Source organism: Lissotriton helveticus, chromosome 7, assembly GCF_964261635.1.
Source record: "Lissotriton helveticus chromosome 7, aLisHel1.1, whole genome shotgun sequence".
Lineage (NCBI taxonomy): Eukaryota > Metazoa > Chordata > Amphibia > Caudata > Salamandridae > Lissotriton > Lissotriton helveticus.
This window is the reverse complement of record NC_136068.1, coordinates 1,146,845,432-1,146,861,154: the sequence shown is the minus strand read 5'-3', so window position 1 is coordinate 1,146,861,154 and position 15,723 is coordinate 1,146,845,432. Positions and strand designations below refer to the sequence as shown.

The following is a 15,723-nucleotide window of genomic DNA, read 5'->3' as shown; positions in this document are numbered from 1 at the left end:
GCATGTGCTTACCTTTACTTTGTAACCAAAGATTGTCTGTAAACTCTGTATCTTCAATTATTGTTTGTCCATGCTCTGCTTTTTTTTTCTTCTCTCAACAAAACCTACCCAAAAAGAAACCCCCATTCCCATCCATTTTACAAACCCTAACCCTCTTCCCCCGGGCTGTGTTGTTTTGCTTGATGTCTGACTAAAATGACATCAATAATTCCACACACTTGCTGGGGAGGATAAGGTGATAGCAGCAACAGGCTGGTGAAGGAATACGAGGATATCTTCTAGACTTACTCAGCTTCAGTACTATATCTTCTAGTAGTAGTAGCCAATGTCAAATAAATTCAACGCAAGTACTAGTTATACTTGCAATACTTTACCATTTGTTAGGCTACATTATGGCACTGTTCTAGTGTACTGTCACCTGCTATTTTCTCGATCGTACCGTAACCGTTGTAATGCTACAGTAAGGAGTACAAACAAGGTTTCGTTTTCTTTTTTTCCATAGGCATGCAACTGCCACTGTGTCACACCACTAGTAACACCGCAATGAGGAAATGTCACCCGCCCAGGAATGACAACGTTAATCCCCATTTCACCTGGAGCCAGCCCTGGGCCTAGCCCTAATTTCTAACACAAATTACAGGTAAGATAAGCGTTTGGTGGGAGGTAGTATAATGGAGTATTATTTCGGAGTAGACAAGAGTTTGACGGTTGTACTACTAAAGTCCTACGACTGTTCAGGAAAACAAAGTTACTGTTACACCCCCGCCCCCCACCCACCAGACTGAAAAGCAGTAAAAAACAGGTATGGTCAGATAAAGTAGTTGAAAAATATATTTATTTATCCCTAACAAAATAATCTCCCTCACCCACCCTAACCCCAACGATTGTCTCTGAAACGTCCCAAAACGATCCCAACTCCCAAATCCCACCCCCCAAAAGTCTATAAAAAAAGGGCAAGGGACACTCCACTAATGGAGGGTGCTGGTGCTGGTGCATGATGCGGCATGGGCATCATACTCCTTGCGGAGGGTGGCAAGCTCGGAGCGGAGGCCCTTAACCAAGGTCTTATACCTCAGGACCTCCTGCTCCAGGTTGGACATGCGGACTCGTAGGCGGTGTTGGCGTTCCTTGCAGCTCCTGTGGGGGGCAGCTGGTGTTTCGGGTGCTTGGCGGTGGCGGTCGGCTTTCTTAGCCCGGCTCGGTCCCGCTGGTTTAGTCACGGAGGAGGATGCAGTGGTCACAGTCGAAGATGTTGCCCCGCTCGACTGCGTGTCCTCCTCCTCCTCCAGGGCCACCAGCCGCCGATACTCGGCGACTGTGGCCTCCAGCCTCCGTTGCCGGGCCAATCTAGCCTGCTCCCTCCTTGTTGTTGATTTGGAAGGAGCAACTATATGAAGAAAGAAAGACATAGTCTGTAACCAATGCTCCTTATTAATAACACAAAGTGATTGAGCCGAAAGTTGGGTCACAGAGTACAAGTAGCAAATTGAAAGCACAGTACATAACTATTGAGGACAGTATCTATGTAACCCTCCCACTTCTGCATCCTTGCTCTAACAGTAGTGGTAGTTTAATGAACTAATTCTACGACCACTATGGACTTCCATTACAGTCGACTATGACAGTACACCAGTCTTATTCTTCTTCTTCTCTCTTGTTTAGGGAAATGGGTACGTTATCTTATGCAAGCCGGCAGAATGACATGGACACAGCACAGTGAAGTTGCACCCGAGAAAAAAAGTTGCACACCATGATGATGGAGACAGACTTGCGTTACTGTACCGGTCCAGTACATGCAGGTGGTGAAGCTATTACTTTTCTATTACGGGTGGCACTGAGAATACTCTGTTACAAGGGCTACTGCTTAATTAATTTACCTTTCACCCTACAGTGCAAATGAGTACTAGAAAAGGAAACTGAAGAAGCTAACTAATTTGATTATCTATCACTTCACATGGGACGTATTTAATGACAGATGAGATGACTTTAGGTGCTTTGCTTAATATTGAGTGAACACAGTGATACACCCACACATGAATGACGTACTACAAGTAAACTAAAGTTATTAAGAGAGGTACGGAGTGTCCACCGTAATAACCAGATATATGCTGTGAATGCAAACGCAATACAAAGTACTGCTACTATTCATGGTAGTATTGGACACATTTACAATTTCTTTTCCTTGCCTTCCCTGCACTGGGACGGACGTGCGGGTGCGGTGGTACATGCTCTTCAAGGTAACACTTACTTCACCTGGCGACCATCTACTCTCTCTAGATACACATTTGCTATGTAAGAGTCAGAGAATACCATGCTCCAGGCATCCATTCATTCAAAGTATACGCACACATACAGTTTCTGTTTCACCCACCCAGGCTGCTGTCCTTCCACCCATCCTTGCTTCATCATTGACCCAGCCATGCACCATACCATATTCTTTCCTTCCCAGCCACCTCTGGGTCCAAGCAAACACATATCGTTCTTCTTTGCCAGCCATCATACAAGTTCGCGTCCCACTTACTTACACCCTTCTTTCGCTTTTCGTTCATCCCATCCATCACGTTCGTCTAAGAACTTATTGGGATTCTTCTCACCAAAAACTTCACAGCTAAGTCGAAGTACATTTCGAGGAGGCTACTACCTGGTTGATTTGTAATTGTAATACACCCGTGCAGAAAGCACACTATGCAGTCTTCAATCTCAATAAGTAAGGAATATATAGCTTACCTGTTTCCGCCACCACCGTTTGATCCCCCACAGGAACGGCCACCAGCTCTTCTACCGCCGCATCCTCCCCAGAGGCCTCCGAGTCCAAGTCCAACACATCAGCCACCTCCGCGCTGGCCCCGTCACCAGATGTTACACCTACAAAGTACATTTAAGAAAGTTAGAATACACCACTCACTACTATATAATATTTGGTCTAGGAGAAATGTTAAAAAAACAGAATACAATGTAATAATTTGTGACTGTCTACTCCATAGTAAAAATGTCCCATTTTCCAGGGAAGGCTGTTGTCTTGCTGCACTTTTATGCACAACTGATGAATGCTTGCTTTTGATTTTTAACACGCACCACTTTTTCTCCTAACAGACAGAAGCTTGACTCCTGAGTCCTAAGAACACGACCAGGATCAAGTTCAAAGTAGGTGAGAGTTCGGCTCGACCACAAGAAATGTGTCCAATTAATCATCAGCACTAACCACTTTTCCGTTTACAGTTAAATAGTTTTATGACAAAGTAGATTTCAATAAATGTGTTTACTTTTAATAAAGCTTTTACACTTAAATAGACTCTGTGGTTTTTGTTCCTCTAGACTAGAGTGGATGAGCTAAAGGTTTTGGAATTTTTGCAAGCATGAGTGCCTCTGACACTTCTTGACTGTGCTGTGACTCCGTACTACTCTCTTGTCCTGCGTACGATAATCTAGAGATCATTGGGGATCTATAATCGGTGACTTCGGGAGCTGAATGACTCTGCCACACTATCTAGTCAGTAAGGAGACAGTGCATAGAGGTATTGCTGAATATAATGGGAGTCCAATGGAATTGCCAAATGTCCAATCTTAGTTAGCTACACAGACAGACTAATAAGAATAGTCTAGTAATACCACAGGGAGTCATATTCGAGGCAGGATAAGAATTTATATCCAGTCTACAAGAAGATCAAAGACGATTTAGAAAAAATCGAATGAGGAACGCTAGGAAAAAATAGGTACTGTTTAGTAAAATGTAAACTTACTGGGGCCAGCAAAGGAGCCCTCGCCTGCCCGATCCTGGCCTGCATCCTCAGCACCCTCCTCCTGTGTCCTCTTGCCCTTGGGGGGAGCTGATGTACAACATGAAAGAAAGAAAAACCATAAAACATGGATGAGATTTTTCAACCAAATCAAACATTTCAAAAGAACAATAACAACATATTTTGGAAAAATAGCAAATAGATAGACAACTATTCCACGGGATCTATCTCATGTGGTATACTACGTTATTCGTATTGCCTGATTTGCGGAACGTTGACTTAGAAAGTTCCTATGTAACTCAATAAACAGACTACTAAAGAGGTTTGCCTAGGCCTGGCACTGCAGGCAGTAGTGCACAACACGTGACAGACAAAGTCCATCCTGCTTGCAGATCAGTGAATACTCAAACTATCAATCCACCCGCCACCACCGCCACTATTTCTTCTGATAGCCATGTGACTGTCTAAAGGAAGGACACTGGACTTCAGTCTGTTGGGGCTGATTTATAAGTCCCTTGCGGAAGTTGCGGCTGATTTTCCTCCATTGTTGCGTGCCTTTTCTGACGCAGCGGCAGAACAAAAGACTCGCCATGGTGTTGGTGCGGCGTATATATTAAAAAAAAAAACACATATGGGCATATGGGCGATGCATCACGTTGTAAAGCCCTGCGCCATCAGGGGGCGTTCCGGCGCAAGGGAGGGCGTACCTGCGCAGGAACGAATCCTAAAAGTGGCTGAGGGAAATCTACAAGATGTCAATCAGTCATTTTTATGACAATGATGCATGACTCAAACCCTGCGCGCTTGAAGCCGACGTACGGCTTGATGCAGCATTGGGGAGATAGGGTACCCCAGAGCATTGCTGGAGCTGCGCCATCGTTGGCACGCAACTCCAGCAATGCGCTGCCTTTACGGCACAGATGCGTAAGGCTTCTGTGACGTTTTGGGCCAATGGGTGGTGGTGGCATGGCACACAATTACTGCCGCATCCCTGCTACTTTGCAGGGATGCGCCGGTAATTGAAAATATGACCCTTACTGTCTAGCATTACGCAGTTCTTTTCTTTACAGTACACTGATACATAATTTCTCAGGCCAATGAAATGCTTCTGAACACAACATACAAAACAAAGAAGCATAGTAGCAAGCAAGGCTACTGAGAAGGAGAGCAGTGCACCTGAAAATGAAATGCATAGAAGATTTTGAAATATAATTTACCTCAATGTAATCGGCAGCATTGTTGCTCTTGGTAAAGAACAAAGATTTGCAAATAACAGAGCAGGATAAAACAGAGTAGTAAATGTACTACTACTACTACTCACCAAGCCCGGGGACCTCTACGCCGAGCGCGTCCAGCAAGTCCCGCTCCCGGTCCATGACATCGGTCCAGCGGTGGGTGGCCTGGTTATATGTGCGCCGGACCCCAGAGATCTTGTACATGGCCCGGCACACCTTCTCCCACCGCTGGCGGCGCTCCCGGATGCCATAGCCGGTCGCGATCTTGCCGCCTCCCAGGATCGTCTTGGGGAGGCGGCGCTGGACATGGAAGATCAGTGCCGCCACTTCCTCCGCGCTAAAGATCTCCCTCGGGACCACTTGCTCCCCCCTTAAACGCCCGCACGGGAGCCGGGCACGGGGTGCGGGACCCTTCCCCTTCTCAGGGTGCTTCCCGGCTCCCTTTACCATGGTCTGGGCAGAAATAAACTTAAATGATAAAGAAGAAATAGAATAGTGAAGAAGAAAATAAAAGAGTTTAAAAAAGTAGTTTAAAAGTAACTAAAAGCTGCAGAAAACACAAAAATATAGAGCTAGAAAAATAGAGGGTTAGATAATAAGTAAAATTAGATCAAAAAAACTTCAAACAAGCAAAGGATGGCAGAGATTGAGAGAGGATAGAGAAAGCATGCCCAGAACCATAGCAATGAATGAGAAACAAGATGGCCGCGCCCGTTCACGACCGCGTGGGTAAGTTCGCGCGAGATTTTCCTTGCGAGTACGCGCGAACTTGTACTCGTGAGCAGCACACTTTGCGAGATTACACATAGCGGGCGGAAACGGAATTACGTCACGCCAACAAGATGGCCGCGCCCGTGTACGACCGATAGGGTAACTTGGCAAACGAATAGCTAGAAGCGCCTCGCGAACACGCGCAAGATCACGCGAACATACACGTCGCAACAAAAACAATTTTGTATTCGCACGTATTCGCGGCTTCCGAAATCGATCTCGCACGGATTCGCGCCCCAAATAACGCGCGAAATTGCAAAAAAAACGATTTTAGCTAAAATGAAAGCAATGAGCAGGTGCAAAAGTTCAAACTTAACATTAGTAACATTCAAGGTAGTGCTTCCTGATGGGCCCCTCCAGAGTTTGCAACAATTCTATGACCCTGCTATGACCCAAACAGCAGGCTCATAGAATAGCACCATAAAGGTCCTGTAAAAAAAAAATTTCACTGCAACAAAAAGCAAATTACAGATAAGGAAGGAAGCAGGTGCCAGCCAGACTGGAACTTTCAAAATTACTGACACATTAATGAAACACAAATTAATTGATGGCAGTTGAAGAAGGGCAGGTGTGCTAGCTTTTTTCAACCACCATAATCTACAGTAATAAATAAACCTAATAGGTGCCTGTGAGGATGTACTAGAGGGTGGCATGGGTGTCCCAGAGGGTGGCAGTGGTGAAACAGAGGGTGCTGTGAACCTGTGATGATAAACCAGACGTAGAAACAACATAGTCGCGGCCGTTGCAAGCCGAAAAGTAAGTTCGCAATTGCGAACTTGTCCCAAAATCGGCGCGAACACGCGCCAACACAAAAAACGGAAAAATCCGCAAGTCCGCTAGAGTTCGCGGATCTTCGCGGATTGCGAATCCGTAAATACGCAAGTTCGCGGATTGCCAATCCGCAAAATCCGCCCATGCTTACTAACCATGCACTCCCCACATGCACTAATTAAATCACCCATGGAACTACCCTTGCACTCACCCATTTACTCAGGGACTACCCGTGCATTCAGCCAATCACCCAGGCACTACCTTGAACTCATCCATTCACTTACACACTACCCATTCACTCATCCATTCACTCAGGCACTACCCATACACTAATCGAATCACCCAGCACTCCCATGCACTCATTCAATCACCCAGGCACTACCCAAGCACTCTTCCAATCACCCATGCACTCTTCCAATCACCCAGGCACTATCCATTTACTCATCCAATCACCCAGGCATTACCCTTGCACTCATACATTCACTCGGACACTACCCATGCACTCATCCATTCACCCAGGTACTCTCCATGCATGCATCCAATCACCCAGTCACTATCCTTGCACTCATCCACTCACTCAGCCACTAAGCATGCACTCCTCCATTCACTCAGGCACTACCCATACACTCATCTAATCACCCAGGCATTTCCATACACTCATCAAATCACACAGGCACTACCCATGCACTCATCCAATCACTTAGGCACTACCCATGCACTCATTCAATCACCGAGGCCCTACCCGTGCACTCTGAGCTAACCATAACTTGCGCCCTCACTATTCACTACTTATGACCTCATATATACTGACATCTCAAATGACATCACTGATGACATCATCCATATAATCTCACTCCACCATATAACCTTTCATACACCCACTCCAACTTCCACACTACCATTCTCAAACCCATTCACACACCCATACCAGTCCTTACACAGCCACTTATTGATTCATAGATCAACACACACATGCGGTCACTCACCCTTTCAGCCGCGCATGCACCAACTCATTCAGCCATTGACCTATCCACTTGTATGCCTGCATATCCACTCATACACTGAATCAGTCACCTGTAGAGCTATCCACACACGTACTCACTCACCCATACAGTCAGTCACATAGCCACTTACTTACCCATGTAGTTACACACACACTCACACATACAGATACTAACATGTACCACTCACCTAAGCAGTCTCTGACACAAGCACATTCTCACCCATACAGACACTCTCACATTCACTCACTCACCCTTACAGTTACTCACATACCCCATCACTCACCTACATAGCCTTTCACAGCCCCATCTCCTGGGCCAGGCCTTTTTTTAATGGGTGACAGGGGCTGCGGGCCCCCTCCCCTGCCAGTTTTGTCCCCGGGGACCCCTTTTCCCAGGGCCTGTAACTTTTTTGATTCATTTTCTTTTTTTAAAAAGGGAGGGATCCTTTTACCGGGCCGATTTCAGTCACAGGGACCACATCCCCTGGGGCACAGCCTTTCTTCTTTTTCCTTATTATTTTTAAATAAAGAAATGGGGCCATCCCATTTTGGCCCCGGGGACCTCATTCATCGGGGTCTGTCCTTTATTTTTATTTTTTATAAAATGTGGGAGTGGGGCTGTGCAGTCCCCTTCCCTGGCTGGTTACGGCCCGAGGACCCCATTCCCCAGGGCCCAGCCTGTAGTGTGGATGCCCTGGTCCCACCTAGGGCACCCACTTATATTTGTTGAGGACTCTGGGGGGAGCCTGAAGGCCCCATGGTCCCTTCCGGCTCCCCGCCCTCTGCTTTGAGACCTGGGAAGCTTCTAAAAATGCATTTTGAAGAAAGTCTCAGGGAGGTGGTGGTCCCCAGGGCTGCAGGGGGCCACAAGTGCCACCCCATTATTGAGATTTAAAGTTGAAAAATTTAAATATTGACAACATTGAAAAGAAATGCATTCAGATGATCACCCAGACACCAATTTACTCACTCAGAGACCCATTCATACTGTTGAAGAGGCTCATAGATGCATGCACTCACTCACAGACCCACTTAGATACTCACACACAGGCCCACTAAGAGACTCACACATCCACTCAGAGACTTACACACCTATTCACAGACAGTCATAAACCCATTCACAGACCCACTCAGACACTCATGTGCCAACTCACAGATCCACTGAGAGAGTCATGCACCCACTCACAGACCCACTGAGACACTCATGTTCCCACTCACAGACCCACTCAGACACTCATGCACCCACTAACAGACCCACTCATTGTTGTTGATGCCACTCACCTGGTACAAGGCTCATTCCACAGGAACGAAGAGGAGTTCCCCACACTCCCTAAGACAGTAACAATATGAAGATGAGAAAACTATCATACAAGGAAACTGACCCAAGGAGATGTGGGGATTAGATACCAAGAAGTAACCACTTCCCCATCCCCCAGCCGATTCCCACAGAGTCAGGGTAGGGCAGAAAACAGGAAGACTGGAACCTACAGGGAGAAGAAAACAAACAGCTATAAAAAAAACTCCCCTCCCCCTGGTGACAACACTACAAACATAGAATTCAGCTAGTGCCTGTTTCATAGAAACAAAGAAATCACATACCGGCTGGCTATCTCTTGATGCCTTCGGGGGGCTCCAAACTGCTGTATTGAAGTGCAGGTAAATGCCTCTTTACAAGCACCAAATGAATGTGGATGAATGTCGCACTCTATGTACACAGGATATACTTGGATACTCTGGTATGTGTGCTGCTCTGTATTAATGCCTGCCAAGCATTGACTTGAAATTTAGGAATAAGGCCTAACCCCACCAGGGCTGTTAGGACTACAGTGCGCACTACTGTGTAAATTTTTAAACATTCAAACAAAACTTTTCAATTTAATCAACTATGTATTTAATACATGTTCATATATTTAGGCCATCACTTAAATTAAATATTCAATACATCAATTCATGTTCAACTTTCAATATTGTTTTTTGTTGAAAAATTCATGAACCACCACCCAATGCATTTCGGGACCAAATTGTCCCTTCGTCAGGGGTTCCGGTTGACAACTGTAAAGAACAAGGAAATAAAATAAAACAATGCCTCACTATATGTTTACAATGGATTCACAGTTTTACAACGTTCTTGCAACAGTGTATATTTTCATACTCCTATTCAAAAGCTTCAAGTGAGAAAACCGATTCACGATAAGTAAAAGCATTTAAAACAGGCAAAACAATAATATGTGACAAGTACATAATTATTTGACTAATATCACTGCTAATCTGATGCCAACATAACATACCTCTTCAGGATATGAATGACGCTGTCTGAAAAAAGGAACGTACGAAAAATGAGACAATCCCAATACTTAGTGATTGTGGAAAGAATATACACGTTAACTTAACACGTGCTCACCTTAGTCAAGGAAAAGAACGAACGTCGTGGTTCAACAACCAAATACTTATGGATTGTAGACGACTCTGTTAAGGAACAAGTACCTCTAGTCAAAACCAGTATAATTACGAGGGAGACAAAGCGTATGGCCAAATGCTTTCAAAGCTTACCTCTCTTTAGACGGATGTTTATAACGCGTCTATATGAGGTTTAATATTCATCTGTGCCAGCGAAAAATAACGATGATATCAGTGACTGTCGAAAGAGAAATAACTAACGAATGGCCAAAATAAACGCAAAACCACTTGCGCCCACGCTTACCTGCTCTCAATCCAAACAACTCCGTACTAACCCGCCCGGCTGTGTCAACGATGCACTTCCGTGTCATCGTACTCAGGTTATATACAACGCTTCCGGGTGGTTCCTCGCAATCGAAAACAGACTATATCTGATTGTAAACTCACGCCTCTAACTATTGGCGTATTTATAAAACATAAATCATGTCTCTCTTTTTATTTAACACGTGTATTTAAGACGAAAAAAGCGTTACTAAAAAAAGGAAAATCGAGCGTCATCAAGCGGCACAAAAACAACTTTATGCAACGAACAACATCCGAACTGGACAATGTGATTTCCCCAGTTGCGTAACTAGTAATCTTAGTGACAGCTTTATGAAGGAATACTGTGAATATCACAGTTATTTGAACTAAGTTGTTGCGGAATAACGGAACAGTCTGTAAAATCATACTAAACTCAACAATAAATCATAATAAATAGCCTGCCTGCTATTTACACCTTATCATTCATTGTAAAGCATCAAAACAATTGCGCCTGCCTGCTATTTACACCTACTGTATATACAAACATGAAGCTTTCCCAAGTGTGAATAAACACCTGTTTATTGTGCTATGAACAATTGGTGTGATATAGTATATGTCACTTCTAGTGTATTTTAGAAGGATTCGTAGAGGTATGCTGACACTGTCATCTAAGCCAGCTGAGCTGTGTTTATAGAAAACAACTAATTTCAAATTTGTCATTTAACCCTGATGGGGTCAAGGTCTGAAGTTTTTTAATCCAGAAAGCCTCTCTCCGGAGAAGGGTCTGATCATTGTCTCTGCCTTCATGCCTGGGTATTACTTCAATGATCTGACATTTGATTTGCGCCACCGTATGTTTTTTGTCACTCCAATGTACTGCCAATGGTGATGTACTGTTTTGATTGCGTATACGACTTTTATGTTCAGATAGTCTTGTTTTGAATTTCCTTATAGTCTTACCTACATACAAAAGTCCACTAGGACATTTAATGGAGTAGACAATAGACTCAGTGTTGCAATCAGACGTATGGTAGAGTGGAATTTTTTCGCCTGTCCTTGGGTGTGATAATGTGTTTACAAGCACCAGCAGTTGAGGTTGATTTCCAGGAAGAAATACAAGTAAGAACTGGGGAAGGGCAGCTTAATAAACAGTCCCCTAATTGCGTGTGTGTGGTCATAAATGAAAGAAAACAAAAGGAAATACTGCTGTCGCCCAAATCCTGGAGCTCAAGGCACTCAAACGCGCACCACGTGTGAAATATAAATAAACTGGTTAAACGCGCACTGCACGTATAAGTTAAACAAATGGGTTAAACGCGCACCGTGCGTGTGCATTGCTACAATGCATCTAGAGGCGTTTAATCAGGGATCGAGTATAAACGCAGCCACGTATGTCAGGAGAATAGAACGTGCCCGCAAGTCAATTTCGTCAGTGTTAATGCAATGACTGGAAAGGCAGCGAGGAAATCAATGCGAGCCTCCTTGGACACACAAGGAGACTGAGCAAGGTGAGGAGAATGGGGTAGGGGCATTTGAGATTGAACGCGGCCGCGAAGTGTAACCAAAGCAAACGTGGCCACGAGTCAGATTCTTCGGAAATCAGCTGTTCGGAGAACAGCGAGGCAGGGCAAGAAGCGTCTCAATCTTCTCTTCAGAAACGCTTGAGCGGATGCCTTAGGATGCCAGGAAGAAAGAGGCGTGGAGTCAGGTCATGAACCGAAAGCCAAGCAATGGCTTCATCGGTTGGCCTGTATTTAAAGTAAAGGGAGCGCTTATGAATTCCACGTCTCCCTCAGCCGGTGAGGGGATCTCTAAAAAGAGCTCTTTCTTTCAACAGAACAGGCAATTGTAATCTTAAGGGCACTAACTAACTGTGCATGATGCTTGGGATCTAACACTCATACACTCATTTACCTACGCACTCACAGACCCACTCAGATACTCAGTGGGTCTGTCACTCTCTGTGACAGACCCAGAGACTCCCACTCCTACTCACAGACCCACTGAGACTCCTGCACCGGCTCACAGACCCAGACCCTCATGCACCCACTCACTAATCCACTCAGACACTCATGCACCCAGTGACTGACCCACTCAGACCCTCATGTACCCACTCACAGACCTACTCACACACCCACTCACAGACCCACTCAGACACTCATGCACCTACTCACAGGTCCACTCAGACACTCATGCATCCACTCATATATTCATACAAACACTCAGAAACCCACTCCGATACTCCCGCATCCACTCACAAGTACTCACTTTCAGACCCACATAAACACTTAGATATCTATTCACAGGGTGACTTAGAGACTCATGCACCCCCTAAAAAAACCACTCAGAGATTCATGCATCTACTCACAGATCCACTCAAAGACTCATGCACTCACTCACAGACCCACTCAGACAGTCACAAACCCACTCACAGACTCACTCAGACACTATTACACAAAGTCCCAGACCTAGTCCGACATTAACTCACCCAGTCAGATGCTGGGAGTCACTTATGTAGTTACAAATTTTAAATGTGCTGGTGTCTATTTAATGTCTGCTTTTGTTTTATGAATCTGCAAAACATTTGCAAATTTGAAAAATAACTTTAAGAGATGAGATTTTAATATGGAAATGAACCAGTGTTAGTGAAATAAGGTGGCTCTGAGAAGACTGACGACTGGTACTGAAGTAGTGATACTCCTAGTCACTCATCTAGACTAGTAGTCCTTTAAAGATGTGGTCTGCTTGCTACTACTACTGTGTGGCGTTTTACTGCCAAATTAAGTTGACATTTAAAACTCCTTGTCAAGGTTTCTTCTTTCCTTCTACTACATAAAAGTCCTCCTAGTGTAGGGTATATGTATGTAATTGGCCAGGGCAATATGTGCTTAGAAGTTAAGACATACTTTGAAGTCTCAGTGAGTCAAACATGCACTCCCAGATCCATATGCCCAGTTATACATTCAGTCTTCTACCCATACTGCAATTCACATACCTGTTAAAAAAAGCATAGAGGCACTCACTCACCCATCCACTCAGACAGAGACAGAAGCACTTACACATTTAGTCACATGCCCACACAGCAATTATGTGTTCAGCAGTAACAGCCAATTGTATACATGATCAGAAACCCCAACACTCAGTAATAGAGCGAGTAATTAATATATACAGCCACTTATACACAAATATAGAGACCTAAACAGATAGTAAGACAGGCAGTCATATAGCAAGATAGTTACTTACACATCCAGTGACACACCTAGAGAGGGACTAACACACTTATTTACATATGTACTAAACGTTTCACACTCCTAGTTACCCATCCAGAAAATAACTTATGGTTTAAATCTTTTAATATAGAAAATACCTTTAAACATGTTTTGGGCCTGATACTGCAGAATCGGAGTGTGCAGTTTTGCTGGTAGGTTGAGCTGACATTTAAAACTACTTGCTAAGCCTTAAACGTCCCTTCTACTATATGTAGGTCATCCCTAAGGTAGGCCATAGATTGTCCATAGGGCAGGATGCTATGTACTTAAAACGTAAAACCTGTACTTTTAACTTTCACTGAGTGACATGAACTTACAGTCTCATACACCCAGTTATAGATCCAGTCTTCCCCTTACTGCAAGCCATATACATATTTCCAAAAGCATATAGGCACTGTTCTACCCAGTCAGACAGAGATGGAGACACTGAAATATTAAGTCACAAGCCTATACTGTACTTAAGTATCCAGTAGTAACAGAGTCAGTTGCACACACAGTTATATACCCCAATACTCAGAAACAGAGCCAGTAAATAATACAACCAGTTACATGCACATATTCAGACCTATAGAGATACTAAGACAGCTAGTCATATAGCGACATGTTTACTTACACATCCATTGACGCACTCAGAGAGGTACTGATGTATTTAGTACTGAAGTAGTGACTTTCTACTGTTTTATAAACAGGGGACCCCTACGTATTATTAAGTTTGCTAATTGTAGGGACTAATTAAACAGGTAAGTAAAGAACTTAATTAGCAAGCACTAAAATATCTACTGCCCTAATGTGATCCATGTATCATTTACATATAACAGATGACGTTTAAATAGAACACATGATAAGTACAATATGAATTTGAAATATAATTTATTATTGATGTATTTTTTTTATAAGAAAATTATTGTTTTGTACATTATTTTTTTCTTCTTTCTTTGGTTATTTCATACATTTGTTTTCAAAAATTTTACATTGAGAAAAAAAGAATACATAAAAACATACATAACGTAATTTTGGTCGATGTTTTTACTTTCTACGTCACTCATCCAGACAAGTAGCTCTTTAAACATGTGTGAGGACTGCTATTGCACAGCCTGTGTGTGTAATTTTACTGCCAGGTTGAGTAGGCATTTAAAACCCCATGCCTAGACATAAACCTTCCTTTTTCTACATATAAGTGACCTCTAATGTAGGCAGACTTGCACTGATGCATACACTCACATACCCAGAAACACTCTAATGCATTTAGTAGAACACCCAGGTACAGACTGATGCATACACTAACACGCTGAAACACACACTTATGGGTACACTAACACACCCAGCCACACACTGATGCATACAGTAACACATCCAGGGACATATTTATGCATACACTGACACACCCAGGCACACACTGATGCATACACAGATGCACCCAAGAACGCACTGATCCATACACAAACACACCCAGGCACACACTTATGCATACACTGACACACCTAGGCACACACTGATGCATACACTAACACACCCAGGTACACTATGATGCATATAGTGACGCAGCCGCATGTACCCTAATGCATACACTGACACACCCAGGCATACACTGATGCACATACTAACACACCCAGTCATACACTGACCCATACATTAAGACACCCGGCACACACACACTAACACACCCAGATACACTCTGATATATATATAGTGACACAGCTAAACATACATGAATGCATACACTGACACATCCAGGCACACACTGACCCATGCACTAAGATACCTAGGCACACACTGATCCCTACACTTACATGCCCAGTCAATCAGTGACGCATATGCTGACACACCCATATACATTCTGATGTATAGAGTAGCACACCCAGGCAGACACTGATATATATACATACACACCCAAGCAGACAGTGATGGAGATATCCAGGTATGCACTCATGCATACACTAACATACCAAATTACACACTTTTGCATACACTGACCCATACACTAAAGCACCCTAGCAGACACTTACACACACACACAGTGATACAGTCGGGCACACACTGATTTATATGCTGAGACACCCAAGCACACACTGATGCATATGCTGACACACTGATGCATGCACTGTAACACCCAGCCACACTCACTCTCATGTATGCAATAAGACAGCCAGGTACATACTGGTACTCTCACTAACACACCTGTGACACACTAACCAATTCAGTAAGAAATCCAGGTAGAGACTGATGAAGAGCCTGAC

The 15,723-nt window shown here is 43.9% G+C and overlaps 1 long non-coding RNA gene across 1 annotated transcript in view; it reads left to right on the top strand.

Annotated features, from left to right (window-relative positions):
• LOC144767279 (uncharacterized) overlaps positions 1-15,723 on the top strand; it is a 126,137-nt gene that overhangs the window by 85,653 nt on the left and 24,761 nt on the right. The window lies entirely within an intron of this gene.